At 44.8% G+C, this 24,528-nt stretch overlaps 1 long non-coding RNA gene across 1 annotated transcript in view; it reads left to right on the forward strand.

Moving 5' to 3' along the window:
* Window positions 1–21,152, forward strand: part of LOC141749999 (uncharacterized) — a 42,450-nt gene extending 21,298 nt beyond the window's left edge. The window contains exons 2-3 of the long non-coding RNA XR_012589546.1: window positions 20,471–20,602; window positions 20,712–21,152. This is a non-coding gene — a long non-coding RNA (uncharacterized LOC141749999). The remainder of the gene's footprint in view (window positions 1–20,470; window positions 20,603–20,711) is intronic.
* The last annotated feature ends 3,376 nt before the right edge of the window (window positions 21,153–24,528 follow it).

Below are 24,528 nucleotides of genomic sequence, written 5' to 3' on the forward strand. Positions count from 1 at the left end.
GATACCCTTTCCCCTCCTGTTTTCCTTCCCCTCTTCCCAAGCTTAAAATCCAGATAGCAGCTAAAGAGGCAGTGCAAAAAATTCCTATGGTTGTATTCCTTTCCAGAGAAGTGAACTGTGTGTGTATGCATGTATATGCACACACATACACACGCAAATGGTGCATTTTAATTATCCTCATAAATGATGAGGAACGTGCATCTGGGCATGACTGTGAGCCAGGAACAACTCACTCATTTGCTCACGATTGCTTTATCCCTTTTGACCTTAATTTGAATCCCTCCAAGCTGGATGGTTGCATCTGTCAAGGCGGCTGTACCTTAACCTGCTGGGACCAAAAGCCTGACGCAGGGAATCTCTGTGCCATCCGTCTCTGCCTGCGGCCTCGCGTTACCTGATGTTCTCCCAATCCTTCCCTCGTTGCCCCCGCCCTCCCGTGCTTCATGCATTCAATCTGCATTTGCCCTGATGACTTGAAGCAGAGGTTGAGCACATGTAGCACTGTCCCCTGACTGTACTGCAGAGCTGTGATTCTCAGCTGCTGGGGGAAGGACTGGCTGCTGGGGCCATCGTGGTAGGCAGGGAGGCTGTGCAGCAAAAGGAGAAGGGTCCCATTAATTCCCCCACCATCATTTCCCTGCCGTGCAGTGTGGCTGATGAGCTTGTCAGCCATCAGATGACGGCAAGACAGAAGGTCAGTTATTGCTAACAATGGCCGAGGAGCTCGATTTAAGTAGCATGACCACGCTATTGTGGAGGGGTTCTGACTCTGTTCTTTTGCATTGCTTTGCTGCAAAATTTTACCATCCTGGAGCCTGTCTCCTGCAGATCTTCCTGGCCTAATCTGTAAAACCTTCCCTTTTTTCCCGGAATGAAAAAATTCCCCCCCTTTCAGCGAGTGTCATTTCAGCAGTTAGTCACAGTCTGAGGCTCTGCAGGCTGTTTTTCTTTAGGTGGAAAAGAAGAGGATGGAAAGGGATTGAGGTGAAGGGGTGCTGTCTGTTTGTGAGGTGTGAGCAGAGGGTTGGTTCCTGAACCCTGTTTCTAAGGGGTGTCTATGCAGGTTTTTTTATAAAAAGATGCAGGAAAGTGCTTCCAGTGCCTGAAGGCAACTGGAGAGCCTAAAACTGCATTAGGGAGTTTGTGAGCCTGGGTTTACAGAGCTTGATGCGATGGGGGGGAATTGTGACCATACCCCAGCAACATATCATATTATATGCCTTGATATCCAACATTAATAACTGTGAAACTAGCCTTAGACACTGCTCTGTGTTTGCCCTCACAGTCTGGTCTCTTCAGCCTTGCCTAAGCTCAGTGCTTTTCTGCATCTGCTCTTCCCTTGCTCTCCTGTCCCTCTCTCCATGGCAGGGCTATGGTTAGCATCTCCTCCTTGGCGATGGGGAGGGGGAAGAGCTGGAGGTTGTGTCCCAGCCCTTCCCTGCTCTGCAGAGCGGCTTTTCGTTCTTGGCTGATAGGAATTAGAAGGCCCTGAATTGGAGCATGTCCCCACCTGAGAGAATACAGTCCTGGGTTTATGGAATCATAGAATTATTTGGGTTGGAAAGGGCCTTAAAGATCATCTAGTTCCAACCCCCCTGCCATGGGCAGGGATACCTCCCACTAGACCAGGTTGCTCAAAGCCCCATCCAGCCTGGCCTTGACGTTTACTTCAACCAACTCTAAGAAGAGATCCTCCGAGGTTCCATGCAGCTTTCCAAGTGCCCACAGTTTATCCTTTCTGCGCCCTGCTGCTGCCATGGGGATAACACCTTGCAGCATCCTCACTCCTTCCCAGTAGTACTCGCTGCAAAGCCCTGGCAGGGATGTTTTTCTCAGGCTAGATGGACCCTGTCATTTTTCTGGCTCTTTCCAAGCAGCGCATCAGTGCCGACCTTGCCAGACTGTAACAGAAGAAAACAGCAGCGGCTCTTCTCATTCCCTTGTTATTTATTTATTTTGAGGCGAGTGGTGGGGAGTCTGGCAGTATTTGGCTTCCTCCCCAGGAGGCAGGGTTAGCAGAAGGTCTGCTCAGATGGTGCGTGGGGCAGATGGCTGGAGGTAACCCCCAGGGAAATGCTGAGTAAAGAGTGCAAACCGTGCTGGGACGTGGCCAAGCAGAGGTCTGTGTGGGAAAGCAGAAAGCAGCACCCACCCCATCCGTGGTGCGTACCCCAGCAGATTCCTTCCTTGCTCGTGGTGTGGTCTGTAGTGGCGCTGGAGGGGGGATGGAGGCACCATCTGGCCAGTGCTGCTGCCCTCCTTGGCAGGAGGAGGTCTGGGAGCAGTGGCTGGGGACACTGGTAGAGCATGAGCTGCTCTGCATGCCCTAGCTGGCCCAGCAGGCGAGCTGAGCTGGAAAAGCCACGAGTGTCTCAATGCTGGGAAGGAAATGAATCATAAGAAGGATGAAAATCATGTGGTGGTTCCCTCTGGAAATTGGGGGCCGGAGGTGGCTGCATTGTAGTAAAAATTATCTGGAATTGAGGGTTGGGTGTTTGGGTTTTTTTTCCTCTTTAGTTGATTTGTGATTAATACAGCTGCTTTTATGAAGTTAAATTCCTCAGCTTGAACCTTACCTCCTGCATCCAGATGCTGTGATACAGCTGTGACTATTGTCTAAGAAATGTTACCCTTATCCACTTTGTCTTTTGTATTGGTTTCATAAGAAACCAGCATGTGAAAACATAGTACCCCAAACCTAGACACAACGAGTTGTGTTGCAGTAAACAGGATAATCAATTGCTTAGTATTCCAGTCTCTGCTAACATTGCATCTGTTTGAAGTACATTTTTCAGTGAAAAGATGGCTCTGCATGATGCAGAAAGAGTGTACCTGGCCAACAAGGGCTGAGCTGGAATTTGAACTGCGTGGGAGCTCACTTGCTTTTAACACTCACTTGCTTTTTTAAAGGGTTTTGGTGCCTTTGTGGTGTTTTTTTTTTCTTAAAAGGGCTTGTGACTTCCTTTTTGGAAAAGACACTGTGTAAGGACTGGGGAAGGAATAGTCGTTGAAAATACGTAATTGAGCTATAGGAAAATATAATCTATGAAAGGAAAAATAACTGTCCTAGTCAGTGCATTAACTCACGTCATGACTTTTTAATGGCAGTGTTATAGGTTAATTAGTATCTGTGCCATCTTTGTGCCTACCAGAGTTATTCACAAGGGATCATGGTCTCGTTAGGTAGGACTCCCATAAAGACAATCCTTCTGTAAGTGGTTTAATATCTGTGTGTGTGCATGGAAATTTTTTGCTCTTATCAGCAGAAAAAGTCAGAGACTAAAGGGACCAGAAATGGAAATACTTTCGAGTGACACAAAACCTGCACACTATAGAGATTCTACTTAGGTGCTTAGAAAGGAATCATTTTCTCTTGCATTTTCCTACACATTGGCTTTCTCAACCTGCTTTAGGACTGAATTCAGGCACCGAGAGCTGCAAAGTGTTTCCCTCTGAAAGATCCTGTTTGCACTTACAGCTCTTGCGTGTTAGAGGTAACAGCCAGAATGGCAATGATCCGCCTCCCTTTGAACATCAGCCGGTGTGCGGTGGTAAAACCGGATTAATGTTGCATGGGCCTCTCAGCCCGTGCTGGCTGAACACAGCAAATAGCAAAGGTAATGCTATGTTCCCCCTTAGTATAGAGAGGGGAAAAAAGGCGGAATGACCTTTTATCTGTGAAAGTGAATGAAAATGGGAGTGTCTGTGTCTGGAATCCAAGAGGCAGAGGTGTCTCATTGAAATGATACCCCTGTCTGAATCTCCTGGTGTAAAACAGAAGGGAAAGCTGAGAAAAGCCATGATTTTTTTGTGCTTCAGTCATTGTGCATGTCACACATCTTTGACTTGTACATCCCCTCTCTTTCTTTCTCTCCTTGCTTCCGTGTGGCTCAGAACTGTGCCCTGTTCTCCTGAAGTAATGGAGTGGATGGGATCTTGGTTTCTTCTGGAGCTTCCAGATTGATGGTGGTCTCCAGCATGCTGGCAGAGGGATCTCTGCCGTGTTGCCCGTCAGGTCTGGTTCCCAGAGGGTTTCACAGCTTGGAAAGGGTGTCCCACATAAAAAAAGAAGGTTACCACTTTGGACACTTTGGATCACATATCTTTGAGAGAATTTGTAGCAACCCACGCAGATAATTAAGGCAATTGTGTCTGAAAGTTTCCTTGGTGGAAATTGTGTGACTAGTGTCAGAAGGATAAGTAAGGTCAATCCAGAGGACAGTTGTGCATCCTCATGATCCCTATACCAACTAGGCACCCAGAGAAGCCAAGGGTGGGTGAGTCTGAATGGTCACCTCCCTCTGATTCCCCAGGTCTCATCTGTCCAGGGCAGGGATGAAGTTTACCTTGCAGTATGTCAGTGTTCCCCAGACATGCTTGCACTCTGCCTTTGCCAGGAACTGGGACATGCCACCAGGCTACGTGTGATGGCACGGTTTCTGGACTAGAGGTAACTCATATTTAGCCCATCTCTGCATGTGGAGGGAATACGTAATGCCATTGCAGAGAGACGGTAAAAACTTTGTTTACTGTTGATCCTGCTAGACTCGGGCTGGGGTAAAAAGCCTTAAACGTTAAAACTACTTGTCAGCTTGCTTTCCTTGGAACAGCACAGACACCTCTGAAAGGGAAAAAAAATGCAGGGAAGTTAATTTAATTTTTTGACTACTGCAGTCTGCTTCACAGAAGATCTCTTAGGACAAAGAATCCGTGATATTTAGACAAACCGGTAGCAAAATCTGCCTTTTCCTGTGCTTTTCCTGGGAAGGAATACTTTCTAAGTTGATGGAGACCGTAGTGGCATCTTCTTTCGCATCTTGAAAAGCAGATCACAGGCAAGACTAAAGGAAAATAGTGACCACTTGGTTCCTGGAGAGAAGCCCAATTGCTTCATTAAAGAAGAGTTGTCACATGCTTGTTTCTTAAATCCCGCTAAATACCTGCTTAGCAGCATTATTGACAGGCTTTTCTCATGAACATTGAGCTGTTAAGCTGCTCCTAGTTTACAGCAAGAGGTTAAAGGATTTCTCAAAGCTCCTGATGAAAGCCTTACTAACTGGATTAACTGCTAACATGGATTTAAGCTTTGAGTCAGATTAACCCCCATTGCTCAAAGTAGGCTCTTCTCGTTCATCTTTTCTTCTCTTTTTCTTCTCTTTTTTCTCCCAGCTTTTCCCTTTTTGTTTGTCAGGAATAAGGGAGAAAATAAGCCTCTGTGCCTGTGTTTGAGCAGTGGGACACCGTGCGCTCGGGGGCCGGGGAGGGAGGAGGCTGCTGCTCCTGGGCTGTGAGCTACATGGCCCCTTCAGATGGGGCTGTTTCTGCAGGGCCTTTAGGAGATGGGGGTAGTTATGATGAGGATGAGGAGAGTTATTAATTAGTCTACACATTCGGCTCCTGCTTGCCTTTGCTATTTTCTTCCTTAGATTTCCTCGGCAGCACAAGAATCATGAACTCTTTTATAAAGTGATTTAACTCTATACGCACCTGACTGGGCAGTTAGCAGAGAAAGTTGCTCAAACAGGATAACTGATGGTCTTCATAGCACCAAAGACCTGAAGTTAATCTAATTTAGGCTGTAGTTAAATGTGTATTTCTTTAGCATTTTAGGAGGACTTAAGCACCATCTGCCCTCCTGCTTTTGGCTGTTTCTGCTGTTGCACTGGTTTCTGAGCTAGTGCACGCATTTGTAAGGAGCCCTACAGTCAAACTATCTACTGCCCAATTTAGAGTCATTTTTCCTTCTCCTCTGTGTACTTACATGCCCATCCACAAGCAGTCTAGATCCCTGACGAAGGGGTGAATTCGGCAGCCCCACTGAATGCTCTGTGAAAGCATGGTCCTGGAGCTGGTCCCTCAAAGCGAGGATCTGCTCCGGCCTGATTCACAAGACCTGCCGTGCGAGAATCTGTTAGCAAATGCTAAAGGATGGCAGGAGAAAGCAAACAGAGACATAGGCTGTAAGGAGCCGGAGCGCAGCAATGTGCTTGCTCTTGCCCGACCAAACTGGCATATGAGTTGATTCCCAGCCCAGAAAAGAGATCAAGGAATCGAGCCAACACTTCTTCTTTTTCTGTCGTCTGCTCACTGCACAATTCAGACCTCTCAATTACCTTTTTTCCCCCGTGTCTGACAAACGAGGCAATGGCCACGTGATGTTTAGGTCACGGCACTGTCTGGCACATGCAAGGAGTCGCTGCGCCTGGGGAGTCAGTCTCGTACTGGGGCCACTCAGAGCCCCCCTCAGGGTGGTGGCATGTCCCCAGGGATGGAGCTGTCTCTCTCCTTTAGCACGCTCTGTCTGCTCTGCTGGCTCGAATCTAAGTCCAGCTGGCCCAGGACCGTGTTGCTAAACAGTGACTGAAATGTAAGAAACTCCTGCACCATGTTTGTACCCCATTTAGTATATCCACGAACGTCTCCAGTGCCTGCCAGTCCTGGGTGCAGCTGGGTCTCACAGTATCACTGAGTTCCTGTTCTTCTCAGACAGTGCTGTTTCTAAGCTTGCTGTCTGATGATCCCAGGGGATACTCGGGAGGTCTAGCGGTCCCCCTGCCTTTCTTGGGGTTTTATGCACATCTGTTCTGCTTTGTGGCCATCCCCCCTTTCAAACTGTTCAGACTCTGCTCCTCTAAAAGCCATCAACAGGATACAGACGACCCTACTTTCTCATTTCCCTTGAGCACTGATCAGCTCTCCCATGCACTTCTTAATCTCGTGTTCTCTGAGTCCCTCCCAGCTGCCTTTATCCCCATCTAATCCATTTTATCGGAATTGCTAGCCTCCACTTCTGGTTTCCCTTCCATCTTCCTTCCACCGCCCCACACCTCCCTTTAATATCCTGTCCCACCGTCTCGTCTCCCCTTCTCCCTGGAGAGCAGCTCCTCCTGTTTCCTCCAGCACATCAGGCTTCTCTGCTTTCTCCCTGGTCTGCACCAAACCTCCCCCAGCTGCTCACCATCAGCCTGTTCCCACCTCATCACTGCCAGGGGATTCTCTCACAGATTTCCTTTACTAATTTCTTCCTACACCTCACTACACATCCCTTAGGGGGAAACCAGGTCACTCATTTTGTGCTTTCCATCAGCAAATGCCGATTTCTTCAAGGCAATCGCTCCAGGTGCGTGACACAGCTAATGCTGTCACCCAGAGGCAATGGTTCTCTGCAAGACCTCTGACAAAGGTTTCAGGTGGTGGCATTGCCTGTCTGCCCTCTGGCGGGTTCTTGCTCTCAACACGTGCAAGGATCTCCGCTGGAAACCTCGCAAGCTTGGACAGAGCCACACTTCTCCCTCTGCAGTGCTGGTGGGCTTAGACACACACTTGGGAGCCATCCATATCCTGCCTCCTGCCTTTGGACATCTGAATGGTTATTTGTGGAATTCCGTATGGTTTGACACTTGGCATTTTACAGCACAGGCCTGTCATATCCCCTTTATATCAGATGACAAAACTAATGTTTCCTAGCCCTGCGGCCTGCAATGATACTGGCCAAAGAAAAGGGAGAGGGGGAAAAATAAAATTAAAATCTATCAAATAAAAAGGCTGGAAGGAAGTGGGCTGGTTATGGGGCGTGAGGGAAGGTCACCCTCTATGATTTAGTGCAGTAATTGGAAAGGCTTATGAGCAGGTGATTGGGAGTGTGGCAAGATACTGCCATAGCTCTTAGCAATTTCCTCTTGGGGTACAAATTCACCAACCCTGTGACAGGCATGAGAAGAGAGAAGTTGTAACCTGGATCTTCCTTTTTGTTCTGGCGGGTACTCCAGAGCTTTTCTGAGTTCTGTGCAAGTTGAAACAACCTTAAGTTTCTCAAGCTTATTCTCTCTACTCCTTTAATTCCCCTTGAGCCAAGGGAAGCAAAACCTTTGATGCGTTGACAAGACTTTGCTTCCCACTGCTGACATTCAAACGCCCCTTTGGTGAAAATGCATGGGCTCTGTCTGGGGAAGAGCCCTGCCTTCAATTGCACAGCAGTCGCGAGGCCCCCTGCCCTCCTGATCTTCTTAAGGGGCTGTTTTTGAATCCGCTCCTCATAGCAACTGTGGCATAAAAGCACTCGAGTGTGACTAAGTATTGGCCTTGATGGATTTCCTAGGTCTAATCCCAGGCGCATTATCCCAATGTTGGCATTACAAGAAGAATGATGATTTTTAACAGCAAATCAGAGACTTCCTGGTGGTCACGTTCCCTCTCTGAAGGAGGCACCAGGCAGAGCTACCAGCTGTGAGATCTGAAATGGGCTCTGACCATCTCTGCCTTTGTAGACAGCACAGGGTTGTGAGTCAAGTACTTGCTTGCGTAAACAGACATTGCATTTGAGATCTCAGCCTGGTTTCTCTCTGCCTTATGTCCCAGTGGGTTTGTTATGGGACAACTTTCTGGCAACCCTGCCAGTTAATAACAGGAGCAGTGTCTACCAAAGATGAATTCTCCCCCACCAGCCAGCCAGAAACACAGATGAGGTGGCATGTCAAAGCTGTTGTGATTTTTCCATGTCACCTCCCACTGCTCAGACCCATCGTATTCCCAGGACTATTGTGCCCGTAGGAAGTAACCTAATAATTTCATCCTTGGAACAGGACTGACTTGCTTGTGGGGCCAATTTCCTTGTAGTCTGCTCCCCCAATACTGATTTACATGAGTGCTCTGTATTAGTAAAGTGTGCAATTTGTGATATTTCATAGTTAAGAAACGTCTGCCAGGTGTTATTGGTTTGGTTTTTGGCATACAATGGCCAGGGTAGCAAGCGCTAATAGGTGGCTCTGATCATTTTCAGCAGTCACCTTGCCTACTTCTTGCTGACACAGTTCTTATGGTAATTAATGAGCTGGCAGATTCCTAGGAGCCTTGTCAATGAATTAATCTCTGCACAGGAACACGGGTTCCTCTTGTTGTCTCTGGCAAACAGGGGAGATGGAGAACCTGCAGGCAGGCTGGGAGGGGTTTGTGTAAGGAGTCCTTGCTTCCAAAGACGGCTGAAATTACCTATATTGCATATATTTTTTTATACATCTGGTTTTATCCTCTTGAGCTTGCATGTGTCTGATTAGGGTTTCTGAGGTCGTTACTTTGCCTGGCGAGGGAGTGCAGGTCATTATTAACTTGATGCTGTAGGAGCAGAAAAGAGGTTCAGCTCCACCAGTTATGTGAAGCCATCTATGTGGAAGCATTTTGTCCAAGTAAGTGAAGAAAGGTGAAATCTAGAAAGATGATCAACGCAAGGAGCTTGTTCTTGATAAATTGTATTTCATGTTTGGGGCAGAGGCTGCATTGAAACAGTGAGGGAAAACAGTACCTCCTGTAGGGCTCCAGACATATGCTTTAGCACCACTGGAGGAAAGGTCCGTAAAGGCAGCAAAGGAATGTGTCCTTCCTCCTCCCAAGCTCAGCAGATTGTAGGGAGCCCTGTGGACTTGCACTGCCATCATTCTCTTCTGTATCTCATTATTCTCAGAGACTCAGCAAACTTGAAAGAACCTCTCCAGGCAGCTCCTGACTAACTCTCCCCAAGGACCACATGTCACAGCTGACCTTGTGCTGCTCCCATTCTGCAACTTTTTTTTTTTTTTTAAATATTTGTCAAACCCCCTCAATGAATTATCACTAAGGGGTGGAGGAAGATGAATGAGTGGTGGTCTCTGAAATTTCCTCCGGCATGAATAAAGCAGAAATCATAAATGTGAAGAATTTGTGGCTAAAAACACAGAGCTCTGCCTTGAGACTTCATTGGAGTCTGAGTCTCTGTTGCCTTCCTTGAGTTAGCTCCTGGTTAGTGCATCAGTGGATCATTATAAATCCTCTTAAATGTTCAGGAGTCTCTCCTGAAGAAGAGGAGAAATCTCTCCTCTTTCAGTGTGATTCTCCTAAAGGAGAAGGGTTTGCACTTCTCCAGTAGAGGTGGAAGTGAATCGATTATGTGGGTTGGGGAAAGCCCAGGATTTGATACTACTTTGTGGTCATTTTTTTTTTTAATACAGTACTTGAAAAGTTGTTGATAGAGGGAGCAGAATAGCTTCCGAGAGAAAACCAGTTCTAATTGGAATGTATTTTGGTCTTATATGTCTAAATAAGAGCCAGTGAATTCAAATGTTAATGGATGTTCTTTGCACTTCATAAAGTTTGAAGTAACTCTGAAAGTTACTTCTTCATAAAGTTTGAAGTAACATCCAACTCTGGGTCTTTGCTTGTGAATCACCTGGGCAGAAGGATGTTTAACTTTTAAGTTCAGGAGCTGTTCCTTGATTTAGACAGAGTACTCAGCTAGTAACCCAATTATGCAGTCAAATGTCGTATTACAAGTCCCCGGGCTGCTGGTATTGATCCCACTATTGGCCTAAAGTAACTCATGCCCCTGTTAGGAAAGAAAATGGTATATTTGCTTGAGGGACAAGGTGATCTGCGAGAGCTAAGAAAAGGATGTTTCCTTAGACCGTCTAGGAGTGAGACGTGGAATTTTTCATCTGACTTAGTATTTACTTGCTCTTTCTTCTCTAGTTGCTAGTTCCAAGCAGCCACCGGGAAAGCTCTTAAGGCTATGGCATATCTCTGCTTATTTCATTGTCCAAAAGACTGGAAAATGGTCTAAACCAAGGTCAAGTCCATCCACGGGTAATGAGGGGATCGGCTTAGGTAAGGAAAGGATGAAAACTGGCTACGGTTCTGCACTGAAGCCACTGACTAAGCTGTCAGGAGACAAGTTTGATTATTGCCTGCCTGTGGGATACTGGCGCTCCCTGAGACTGTGCATGTTTTGCTTTCATTGTCACCAAAGACATCTCAGTGATGAAACCAGAAGAAAAGGAGCATGACTGGTTTTTATAAAAATGTATTTCCCATTTCAGTTGAAAAGGGAGCCCCCCAGGCCTTTACTTTTCTAAAATCATCCAGGTGCATCAGAGCATTTCCAAGCCAATTTGTCATCATTTCAAGGACTGACTGCCTGTAGTAACAGAGGGGACAGTGCGATTGGGTGCTAACCCTTTCAGGTACAGGTCTGTTTTACCTAGCTCCAACCCACAGTACCAGAAGGACTTTCACAGTGTTTCTTCAGCTTCAGTGGATTAGGCTGAGGTGGATTCTGCACTGATATTTCAGTTGTACTTTTACTAATGTAGAATTACACTAAAATGTCAGCTGGAAGAACACATGAATACTGCACTTATACCTAAGGACATTATCATGGTCAGTGATGCAGCTAACACACACATGTCCAGTCCAGCATGGATACAGTGACTGTCTTGCTCTATTGAACTGCTAAACTATTTTTGGTTCACATAAGTGCTTCAAAACTGCAATGATAGACAGACCAGAAATTTCTACTGAGAGCTGAAACATTTACCTACCTCTGCCTTGGTATTGCAGAATCCCTAGAGGTCTATGGTAAATTGATCTCACTTGTGACCCCAAAGAAAGAGGGAGATACATCCCAGTTTAATGGCTGAATGAAGTTCCTCTAATGTTTTTGCTTCTTTCTGGGAGTATTCGCAGCACAGGGTGTTAGCCAGCCAATTTAGATGGCAAAGCTGGTCAATGGCAAGAGAGGGGCTCCCTCTGTAGTCCTGCATGTGAGAGTGGTGTTTCCAGAGGAAAACTCTGAGCTGAGAGGTGGCTCAGCTCTTCCAGATGAAACTTTCCACAAAGATCTGTTGTGTGGCTGTGACTTAGCAAGACAAGCTATGAGAGGAAGGAAACTTGCCAAAAAAAAAAGCAGCAATGAAAGCCAACAAAATAAAAATGTTGTGGCATCCCCCATGCTAGAACTAACATTGTGTGCCACTTAGAGTAAATATCCTTTTTAGGCCACTGAAGGCTATAGCTGGTTGCTTCAGTTGTGTCACACAGCACAGAGTTCCAGTGGTTATTCTTGCTTAAACACTTAAACGTGTTTTCTTTATAGGTCTTCTAAGCATTTTCTCTTTTAATTGTGCAAATTGTCCCAAACCGCTTTCTCAAATGTCATTGAAAAGGCAGAAGTGCCAAATATGGCATTTTTATGTTCATGACCATGCCTGTGCTGTATCATCTCATTCATCTTTCTGATTTCTATTCAATAGCCGTCATCTTTGTAGCTTTTCTCCACGGAGAAAAATCTCTATTATCCTTACAATCCTTTTTGAAATTGTGTTCATTTTTTACCATTTCCTCTTGGGTTTGTGACACAGATCTGATCACAGCACTCACCAAGGAAATTACTTGTGGTTTCTCTAGTGCACAGCACATTGGTGTTTTCTGTATCCCAATATTTTGACTCTGGAGGAGATGTTTAAACACCACAGATGTTTTGAGCAGATGCATCAGAGTGTTTGATCGTGCTGAGCTGATTGAAACGACCTTTGTGTTCTCAGGCCTTCTTTCCCTCACCAAATGTTACAGTGAGTTTAGATCCTTTCAGGCAAACTATCCCAACTCTTGCCATGGTCTACCACACACATTGTCTGAGGCTGTGCTGACCAGCTCTCTCATGAGATCTTTCAAGTCCTGTTTATTTCTCTGTTTCCCTGTAGATTTTACCATCTCATTATTCATTATTCATTCTTTTGCTTCTAGAAGCTAATAGGTATCTCCAGACCTTGCACTGACCATAAGGTTTTTATGGTTCTCTTTTCTTCTACCTTGAAGACTGACCATACAAAATCCAGGCAAACTCAGTGTGGCTCTTTGTCTCCCTCAAGTGACTGGCACAAATACCAACCTCTGTGTGATTATAACATCCTCCTGTGAATTAAACCCTACGGTGTGCAGTTCCCCTTGAAGAAGCTCCTCTGTATTTTTTTTTCTTATTTCTTTGGAAACATAAATCTGCAGATAAGAGGCTTTATTCCTTGCCTAGAGAAGTCAGGATGAGAGGATGGTGGCCTCAGACTCTCCTCTGACACTGCCGCTCGGGTAGATAGAAGATATGAGGTGGCTGCGCCAGACCCCACATTTTCCAAGACATCACCTCTAACCCATCTTACTTCCTAGCAGTCTGAAAAATTTTACCTTTAAAATTTACGCCCAGGTCTGTCTCAATAGCTGTGGTTGTGAGAGCAGACCTTGCAGAGCTGGGCCTGGGGAAGTGAAGGTGGCTGTGCCGCTCCCAACCCAACCCGCTGTGTCCTCACAGGGCTGTGCGGCACTGGGTGGTCTCCTTGGCCTGGCAGTCTCTGCCCAGAGCTCATTACCATTGTTATTAAAGTTGTGCTGAGGAGATCAGAGCCAAGGTTGCTTCTACATACCTTAACTCAAGCTCAGGACGTAGCAGAATCGCCCTTTGGTTCCTTTGTCGTATATACCTGTCTTTTTTCACTGTATACGTTAGATCTTTGTACGCGAAGACAGTTTTTCCAAAGTCACCAGCCACATCTCGAGTCAGGGCAGTGGCATGCGCATAAGCAACATGGGGACACTTGAAAAGATGGATTCCCAGCTGGCTGTCTCCATTCTCAGCAGCAATGATTAGCCCAGCTCTGAATGACAGAGTGCAATAAAATGGAGACAGCTCTGCCCTTGATGCGTAATAAGTAAAAGACTAGTGGGAAATCTCTGAAAAACTTTCCTACACTTAGACTGGATGAGTGAGCACAGCCCTTTCCTGGTTTTCTTTCTCTTCACTCAGTTGCAGCAGCAGCCTAGAGCTGAGCCTTTGGTGTCTTTGCCCTTCTCTTTTCTAACTCCTTTTGCAACTCCTAGGATGAAAAAATAATGTGGCTTTTCTAGCGTCCTAACCCCATTCTGTCATTCCTGCTGCACTCCTGTGAAATGCGCGTTATAATACAATAAAGCTGGTGTGCAGCCAGCATGGAAATGGTATTGGCAAAGCTGTGATGGAGGCAGCAATTTATGGCTGCGGCCGGGTGGAATTCTGAGGGATTGTACCTGAGCTGATATTACCTTGCTGCCGGCCACTGAATTCAGCTCTGTCATCTTGGGCAGGTGAATCTATTGATGCTATTCAAGTGTGTTTACCACAGTGCTATCCCTTTTCTTTGAAAAAGAATATCTTTACTTTTAATTGGAATGAATGTTAGTCAGTTATTCCACATTTAAAAAGAGATAAAGAAAGGCAGATATATAGACAGGAAAACAGTTGAAAATTGACAGATTTTTGCTTCTTATTAATTCTTAAATGTGCACATTTTTAGGTCATTAATACCTGGAATTAGGCAAAGTGGAGCTGACTAGTCAGGGGGAAAGTTCGTGGCTGGGTGACCTTGGAGCTTGTAACCACTTGGGCCACAGAGGCAGGGGGACGTGTACCCCACTGCGCACAAATGATCACCTCTTCCTTTCTGCGTCTTCCCATCCCACATCTTCTGCATCTTCACATCTCGGGCAGCTGCCCTGCTTGCTCGCCCACCCCTGTGCCACAGGTGATGCAGCCTCAATCCTAAGTCTGTTGAGATACGGCTGCAGAGTGGTTGAGGGTGGTGCTTTGGGAAGTCACTGATTGCTTTCAGACTCCAATTTTCCCTTCCTATCCCAACTGCTGTCCCTTAAGAGTGGGTACATCCCTCAATGCAGGACTGGCCTAGGCACAGCTGGAGACAGCGCATGTCCTGACACAGCCTTGGGATCAGGCTTGGGGGAGTTCTTAACCTTGGCTTGAACCTCAAGATCCTGATGCTCCTTTCTCCCTTTTCTCTGCCCTCATTGTCTTGCTGAAGCTGGATGAAACACAAAGGTAAAGAAATACACAGATTCAGGGGCTGGAGACACGGGGAGATACGAGCTCCTTCTGTTTCAGCCACTACAGTGCAGTTGAGTTTATATTCCCATAATGGGTTGAGCCTTAGCTCTCTTCAGTTTCCCCTTTCCTGCTCTGTCAGCACCATGCATCACACCCCAAATTTCACCTGGGGTGGGAATTCACTCAACAGTTCTGCTGCAGAATTACACAAGAAAGGAAACTGAGAGAAGAACATGCAGCTACAGAAGAAAAGTCTTTCCTTAGTTATAGCTGTGGGTTGGGTGACAATCAGAGTGAAGAAAATATGACCTTTCCCATCTATTGCCACCTTCCCCCACCCCATTCAGAGCAGTGCTGCTAAAAAGCTGGTGCACCCTTCATGCCTTTAAATATCTTCATGTAAATAGTTTTATCGTTCCTCTTAGCCAAGGTATCCATCAGATGCTAAAGGCATCATTTTCTGTTTATCTTCTTATAAGCTGCTGCTCCAGCGGAGCTGCAAAATTAACATTGTGCTCAGCAAAACGGTCTATGTAAAACAAGGGCAATTTATGCAGAAATGTATCCATAATCCTTCACATTAGAATTTGGCCGTTAAAATTCTGGCACCTCTCGGAGGTCACTCTAACCTAGTTAAGTTCTGTTAAGAAAAGCTGTTTTTATGGCTCACAGCTTTTTTTCCTACATTATTGTCTCCTTCGGCTTGTGTGCTTCAGGACTCACCTCTATCTCCCCTACCCTGCTGTCTGCTTCTCCTGATTTAAATTGCATTACTTTCTGTCATACATTATTGAAGACTAAGCTTAACTACCTGGGCACCATGAAAAGTACTCAATAGTGGGGTTAAAGTTCCTGCAGCATTTCCTTTTCTTGTTTCTTCTTTTCCCTCTTCGGGATTTTGACCACAAATGAAGCCCGTTGAGGGAGGCTGCTTGTAGAAAAGGTGCTGAACTGGAACAGAACAGATGTGAATTCAGTTCCCTGCTGTGCCATGGGTTTCCTGAGTGCCCTTGGATATATCATCTAATTTCTCTCCTCTTTTCTCTCTCTCATTCTTCCTCTTTCCCCCCTTCGCTGCTTTGCACACAATAATATTTACTTTCACCATCTAGCATATCTCAATGTGTTTTTTCTCCCAGAGCAAAATCTATATTAACCAATGTGTACACAGTACTGTGAAGAGCAGGATTTCAGTCTTTGGACCTCAAATTTGATAATACCACACAAATAAATACATTAAATAAATATCTCTCCATCCAGCTCATTCAGCATTGCTATACACTGTTTGAAACAGAATGGTGCTAAGGTTAAACTTGATCTGTCTTGCCCAAGCCTTTTAATGAAGTCAAAAGAAGATGATTTCATTCTAATATTACTGTGGCAAGTCTATAGCCTTAAATGGAGTCCTGTTAACCTATCTGGGGGATAAGCACACAACTATGTAAATATTTAGAGCCACTGGCTTGCTGGTACTTTCTTGTGCAATATTCCTTTTCATGTACTGAATGGCGAAACCTGGATCACCAGCTGTCCTGCTTCCATGACAGAGGTGTCACAGGCACTTCAGGGTGTGTGGCAGGTCCTGGATTCTTATAGGACAAGTTACAAGGAAACACATGTAGGAAAAAAAAAAGAGATTGCACTTCAGAACAGAGAAGAATTCCCCTAGCAGGCATGGGGAAAACATCTCCCTTGCAAAGGAATATAACCAGATGTTTCTGGACCCCTGACATGACTGCAGATTGGCTTTCAGGTTTTAAGCACCATTGCAAAGTAGAAAAATGCTTATGCCAGTGGAAGTGGGCAAACTAAGGGTGACACACAGTGACTGGTCAAAGAAACCTCAGGGAGTACTCCATAGGGACCTCCTGTCTTCTGGCAAGCAGATAAAGCAAACCTTGCTTCTTCTTCGTAGGTGGCAGCAGCATGTAGTTGCAAGACGTTCACTCTCAAGGTGTGCTTGGCACAACTCATAGTAGAGTCCACATTCCTCTTAATACAGATAAAAGTGACTAAATTAAGGCTGCGGACAACAGGACCCTTGAATGAAAGGAAATCTCTTCCCCCATGCAGAAAGGAAAGTAATTACATTCAGAGGACCCCAGAGAGCTCCTATCTCTACCACTGATATGAAGAAACAGGCTGAGAAAGATCAGTCTGACAAACAAGAATATATTTATACTGCAATAATCAAAGGGGCACAGGCACAGGACCTTGGGAGTGTTGCCTTTCTCATTTAGGGCCTTTATCTGATAATGGCAGGACTGTTCCCTCGTGTGTTAGATTACTAAGATACTCCAGGATGTAGAAGCTTCTATACCACAGAGTTTTGCATTGGCAGAGGAGCCTGTTTCCCTGTCCCAGGACAGGGTGCTGTGGTTAGATTCTGATTCAGCAGGGACGCGCCTAACCTTCGCACGCAGGTGGTTCTGGAGGTATCAGTGAAGCTAAGTGTAGTACTGGAAGCTAGTCCATTGTTTAAGCAGCATGTAAAATACAGTAGCAGAGGTTCACTGCCTTGGTATAACACACCGCAGATTATTCTAGGCAGCCCTCTGGCTTGTTGAGAAGTTTATAAGGACTCTGCAATTTCACTGCAGGAGGCTTTGTTATAGCTGTCTTTAACCACTTCCTTGGGATTTTGAGCAGGCTGGGGTCTCTTTAGTAGCTTTATAGGATCAGAGAAAAAAAGAGAGGAGAAAAAGCTTGAAGAGTTTTCTTTATCCATTTTCTTCCCCTTTAGCAAGGATCACCTGTCTATATATATATCATTTCTGATGGATGTTTGTTCTTTAAAAACCTCCAGCAGTGAGACTCTGCCATGCCGCAGGCAATTCACTCCAGTCCCCTACTCCCCTCACCATTAGGAAGCCTTTCCTCATGTCTAACCCTCATATCTCTTGCTGCCACTTAAGCCTATTATTTCTTGTGCTAGCCATCCTGGTCATGGCAAACAGATTATTTCTTTTCTCTTTCCAACAGCCTTTATACAATTGATGGCTGTTATGCTCTCTCCATTCTCCTCTCCTCTCTTCAGCCACCAGCAGCATCATTGCTCTCTTGTAGATCATGGTCTTTGATCTTTGGCTGTTCACATTTCTCTCCTCTGGGACTTCTGAAATTGTTTCACTTCTTTTTTTGAGGTCCAGTGCCTAAATTTGGATGAAACTGAGGTTTTACTGATACAGGCTGAGGGAGAGAAATTATTTACCTTCAATTACAACTCATGACATTCCCATCCTCATCATATACTTGTATGAAGATGATTTTAACTAAGGCAGAAATTAGTGGGAAATAATTTTCTGCTTGTGGCAATTTAGACTTATGTGATGCCTTTCAGATGATGCTATTAAGTTTTATTACAACTCAGGTTATTTCTTCAAATCATTAAATCTCTAGGACATCTAGTACTGATAAGGTGACCGTACTTACATCAGTCTTTGCTTTGAATGTTGACATTTGAGTGGGCGCTGATAGCTGTTCCCAAGGAATCAGCGTTGAATTATGCTTACCTAGTCTCACAGATCCTGACTTTGAAACTAGAGTATTTGGAGGTGGGTTTGGGATATTTTTGTCCCCTGAACGACAATGAGATGCCTGGTATTGGACACATGCTTCCAGTCAAGCCGATGGGAGGCAGCTGACCACTTTTCTCACCTTTTCCTATTGTAACTTCCCTTTGGAAATCCTTGCATGTGCTTTGAAGGAAAGCCAGGCTAGCAGACTTCTCTCTGCATTGATACAGCATAGGGACAACTTCTTCTCGTTACTCATAACAGAAGCTGAGTGAAGATTGTGTTGACTGGACCACAACAGCCCCAGTATATATAACTTCAAGACATGGTCAAATGCTTTGTCAGCTCGCCTGCGTGCTGTGATTTGCAATGTGCACTAGCTGGCAGTTGTGCTTCTTGAAAACATGCTACATGGAAGCACCATCTCTGCCACATGTGGTCTGGATGTTAAGGTCATGCTAATCAGTCCATGACAAAATGCTCCCCCACTTCCCAGTCCCATAGATTTGCTTTTGTTTCATACCCTGTTTTATCACCGGTGTGATAAAAGGCCTTAAAGGCAGAGGGTTTTTTTTGTCTTATCTCATTGAATTCCTTTGCTTTGTGGGTTGCATTTCAATTCCAAATTCTATCTGGATTTAGCCTTGGGGAGTTACATTAGATCTACAGAAAGAATGGAACACTGAAAAATACAGAGAGGCAGGAAGAAGATTAACTTTACAGTAACGTTTGACTCAAAGGACTGAGCTAACATATTCTTGGTGGTTCAGGTTTTGGATATTATACAGTTCTCACATAGGAAAGGCTTGTTGGCTCTTTTTCTCAGTGTACACAATGAGGATATATATTTATTTTAGAAAAACACTTAGCCAGAAGGAAGACAACATGTTGTGAAAGATAAATTATGCAGATAATGTTCTATTATGCGCACAGAGTAAAAAGTACAAGGGACATGAATTTCCCCAGGGAGACACCTCTGAGAGGGGAGGCTGGGACAACACACAAAAAAAAAATAAGGAAAAAAATGAATTGGAAGTAGTCAGTTCTGGCAGATTTTGCTTGAAGGAGAAGAAAGACTGAATGAGCAAAAGATTGTACTTGGGGCAACTCCTTCTAAAGAAAGGATTTCGTATTGTCTGTGTCACTTATGAAGGTCACTACTCAAGCTCCTGAGGACAGTGTTTTGACCCTGTAGGTATTTGTGGTGGAGCTTGGAGTGAGTGACTAGAAAGTGTGAAAAGAATCAATGTAAAAAACAACTGGCAGCATCTCTTTTCTCCAGGCTTTCCCTTTGCTCTGAGGTGGGGAATGCACTGCCTTTTTACAGTTCTGGTCTGCGCTATATGGCCCGTTTAAGGTCTGGCAGGATCAATTCCCGTGGGTTGTGTGGCAAAGCAAGATCAGATACAGCAGGCAAAGCAGCCCCTGGTCTTATCAGAGATGGGCACAAAAGCACTGCTGAGAATGGAGTAATAATTGTACTTGAACAGCAGAACATAGAGAGAGTCTCAGTGGGCAGAAACACTTCATTTCATCAGGAACAGCGAGAAAATGTTTCACTAAAGTCTCTCTTGTTTCACCCCCGGAGCTGTGCCTTGTCACAGCAGGTCTCAAAGCTGGCATTTTGAATCAGTCCCTGTTACTGCTTGCACTGATGCTCACCTCCACTGCAGCAGTCCTTCTGATATGTTTCTGCTTCTCCTGCACAGTGCAGTGGAATGAATTGTGCTCAAGTGAACAAACTGAGAGAATAAAATATGTTGGGTTTTTCGCAGCCCTTGAGATAGGTCCATAAGGTGGTAGTCTTCTCTTGTGACTTCGTACACACAGGTTTTCCTCAGTGTCTTCAGCCTCAAATGCCCTGACCTGGCTTTTGGAGTGCTTGAGATGAGATACTGAAGGGATACAGTATTTCACAGGGTATGCGGGAACCGTTGGCAGAAACGTAATTGGCTCTTCCCGTGTGGCTGCCATCACAAGCTTCACTGCAAATAAAAAATGAGAAAACAAATCCAATTGCTGGAACCCCTGCAGCTCTACCTTCACATGTATGTTTGAGGTGACCACTGTGCTATGTACTGACCTCCTGCAAGCAGCCGCTGTGAGAATCTCCCATTCTCTGTGCTCACCCTGTGCAACAGCCCCACATTAAGAAAATAAGCTTATCAGCCTTTTGGGTTTATGTTGACACCTGCAGGTTCAGAGCCTTTTTGTTTGTTTGTTTTCCCTGTTCTCCTCGGTGCATGATTAGCCAGATTACATTCATGTTTTCTCTCCCTTACAGCTTTCTACCAGTCATTAGTCACAACTGGAGACTGGACTAATTTGCTGAGGTTCTGCAAGGGATTGTCTCTACTGGAGACCTGGCTGATGTGATCAGAACTCACAAACGGCATTGGACCAAAGGTCCATTCAGGCAAGTGGTTCTATGTTTATTTTGGCTCACGGCATTCCTGCTCCCTTTTCCTTGTCATGTCTTTTGCTTCCCTTGCTATGTACGTCTTTTTTCCTCTGTCTTTTGACAGATCTGGGAAGGGATGCCTTTCACAGCATCAGCAGCACAGATTTGAGGGATAAGGGAGAAGAGGATCCAAAGTGTTTCTTTTAGCTGATACGCTGTCGTGCCTTTCTTTCCTTTTCTGCTACCTCCTCTCCACAACAGCTACACTTCAGAGGCCGAGCAAAGAAACAAGTCCAAGTGTCGTGCTTTCTGCTCGCCCTCCCATTTTGTGAGTGGTTGCATATGGACTCTTGTTTTTCATAGCCACTGCTGTGTCCACCATTTGTGAATTTCTCTAATGCCAGTAGAAGTTACTGGACTTGACTTAAAATTATTCCGTTTCCTTTGTAACAGCTCCTGGCAAAGGTGCTGTTCTCCTGATGGATTTTGTTGGGTCTAAGTTTGATAGCTTACTTACGACAAAGGCCAGCACTCTGTTAAAACAGTATCAACTCTACATTTAATATTTCTCTGCCCCCAGCTTTCATTTAGTCTAAGTATTAAACATCATTCACAATGTTGCAAAAAGCAGTTGCTGTTTGCAATATTAGGAGGAAAAAGTCACAGGAAATAATGGATAAAAAGGGAAGTACTGAACGTCAGCATCTTTGGTTGGTGCATATTGATAAATGATAAAATAACTGCTGTCTCATACCCTCTTCCAGAAGCTTTCCCTTCTTGACAGAGTGGCATATATGATGGTGAATGTCAGTCTATCATAAGTATCCTATCTGTGGACTCATGGATTTCTTGTATTTGTTCTGTTATTTACACATAAACTGTTTCCAGGTTTTAATCTTGGCCTCTCCTTGTATTGCTGCTAAGTGTACCTTCTGTCACGTAGCAGTACTTTAGAAAACAGCTGGTGCCCCCAGGGTAAACCTTTAAACAGTGTCCTACTCTGACAAAATTCTGCTTTATCAGCAAGCCCTGTTGTGCATATTTCTCTCATTGTTTTGCAAATTGCAGTTACAAAGTGCTTTTGCATTTAAACAGGATCACTCTGACTTTAGAGATAGTAAAAATTATGTTAGAGAAGACACAGTAACTTGATGCTCTGACCTACCCTGAATAGCTGGACTTATTTCACTTGGGCAAATTATGTATTTATAACGACCCATTATGTCATCAGAATACTTCAGCAGAGATGCTGCAGCTCCAGTTTACATGAATATTCTTTTGAAGGGCTAATCAGAAGAGATCTACCATCAAGATTATGTGCTTTAAAAGTACAGTTCTAGACAGCACTGTCCAAACTGGGCAACAATAATTTATCAGTTCTTAATCAGATCATATAGATCCTTGCTGCTCGCCAGTTCTCCATCATCTTAGTTCAGATCAAAGCCTAGGCTGGAGAGATTGATTTTGTACCTGTGTTTGAAAATCAAAAGCCTTTCTCCATATCATATAAAATTGATGTTCATGAGGTGCCTTACTGAAATCACTAGGATATACTTGAGGATTTCAGCCTAAGTTCCTTCTCTAAGTATTGTCCCTAGGCCCTTTCTGCCTTTGCTTACCCATGTGTAGCTAACAGACTACACAAGAACTATATCTCAGTCTCATTTAAGTAGTCTTTACGCTACAGGGGTGGGCTGGTGGTCTCCTAAGCGTCCAGGAGATGAACCAAACCATAAAATTTTGAAAATACAACCAGCTCCATGTGCTACACCCCGAGGAGAAGGCAAGGGCAGTGCGTGATGATTGCTGTGCTGAGTTACCCCTGTCTCTTTCCATTGATCAAGAGGCTAGCTGAAATTCTTTGGTGGGCTGGAGGTGGAGGTTCAGGGACAACTCAGTGCATCATGAAACAAGCAGATTCAGTGCTGTTGGGTGAAGGCATAGGAGGCTGTAGAAACTGCATGTTGCACATAACTAAACAGAGAATGTTAATTTCCATGAGGGTTTATTCAGATACTTTTCATAGCTGTTGAGATAAAACGTAAATCAAGAAAACGGATTACTTAGAAGAAAAGAAAAGAGTTTTTAACCCAGAGATGGTCCTCAGTGCTTTTCAAGGGAAATGCGTGGTGGTGCATTCCACAGTAGTGTGGCAACTGTAGGCATTACTCTATTTATAGCTTCTGCTCTAGAAGAGATAAATGATATGTGCTGAAGCAATTGGGCAGGAGCGTGCATGCCAGTGTGTCTGCATGCTAAATACCTTCTCATCTTGTCTTCTGATCTTGCAGTCCCTATGTGAGGAATCTCCCCTTCACTGGGACTGCTGTCTGGAGAAGGCATGTATGCAATGAAATATGTTTATTTGTCTGTCTGCTTAATCAAACAGTCATGCTGGGGCTAGGGGCATCGCTGTTTTGAATCTCTTTGCCTGGCTACTGTGTACTTTTGGAAAGCAAGGGGAGAAATAGCTTAAATTCTTGTATCTTTTTTTTTGTAGAGCCATGTTTCCATGACCAAATTTGCAATCAGAGTCCAGTATTTCCAGATTTCCTTTGATAACTTAGCAGAACAGCGTGGTGCAAAATTTTACCTTTCCCTCTTTTTCCCTTTAACAGACTTTAGTGCATCATTGTATGTTAGGAGCATCTCTTATTAGGATTAAAGTAACTGGGCCCCTCTCTTTGCTTTGGATATGCACATGGTGCTTCCTGAACCTCAGCTATTCTCTTTTCACAATTCTGCTAATGAAAAGCTGGTTGTAGAAGAAGAAGATAGTTTGTACGTGTAAATCCATGGCACAGGGAGATTGTTACTGTATTGCTTCCCGTCTGCTGTCACTGACGTCACTGTTCTGGCACAGAGTGAGACATGAACAGCTGCAGAAATCCAGTGATGGCCCTGCTGTTGCTTCCTGGAGGGATGAAAGTGGAAATAAGTATCAGGAAAAGGAAATTGCCAGCCATGTTCTCTGTCCTGCCCACTTGCTTGTGGGAAAACGTTGGCAGGTGGCCCCTATTTCTTCCATGGAGGATGGAACTACCTTTTTTTTTTTTTCCTCCTATCTGCTAAGCTCTGCTCAGACAAAACTGCCATAAAATATTTTCACTCATGATTATTGACCCAGTTCAGGTCTGGCCTTTATCCCACTCCATGGTCCTGTGAAGGCTGCTAATTTTGAGGACTTTCTTCAGAAGCTGCACCGAGGAACCATTTCTGCTCCTTTTGCCAGGGAGTGAAGGCTGTGCTTCACAAACTAGGACAGTAACCATCCCACCTGGCCCTGGTGATGCCCTCCGCAGCTAAATGTGTGTGATAACATTCTTGTAATGTAGAGGAGTCATGAATTAAGGGGACAGAGACGGTCCATGGCCTGAGAAACTATATACATGTGTGAGGGAATTTCTTATTGTACGGACTGCCTGTGTGGGGCACTGACTCTCTGATAAACTTCTGTTGGCAAAATGGTCTTCAAAGAGCAGTTAGAAGCTACCACATTATGACAGGCTCCATGGAGAGGATGAAGGTGACTGCCCATCACCAGCTGTTCTGAGTGGAAATCTAGCACAGCAGAAAGCTGGGGCCTGGGGGGACCGCACTTGCACGGTGCCTTTTGGCCACTGGAAAGACTCATTTTTCCAAGCTGTGTCTTCACACCTTTACGACACAAGTAAAGCGGAGAAATAAATCACTGTGCACAGTTGTCATCTTTCCCCTCCTGGCACCAGCCGAAGAGTTTAAATATAGCTAAACCACAGTATTTCCTCAGAATAAACACTCAAATACTCAAAATAAATCGCTGGTCCTGCTATCACAGGAATGATTTATAAATCAATTATGCTGGGAATTTTATTCTCTATCGTTGGCCTGGTAGATTATAGGTCAATTAGGTATTTTGCTCCTGTAAGAACATAACCCCATTCTGCCATAAAATGTCTGAA

Source organism: Larus michahellis, chromosome 11 (assembly GCF_964199755.1).
Source record: "Larus michahellis chromosome 11, bLarMic1.1, whole genome shotgun sequence".
Lineage (NCBI taxonomy): Eukaryota > Metazoa > Chordata > Aves > Charadriiformes > Laridae > Larus > Larus michahellis.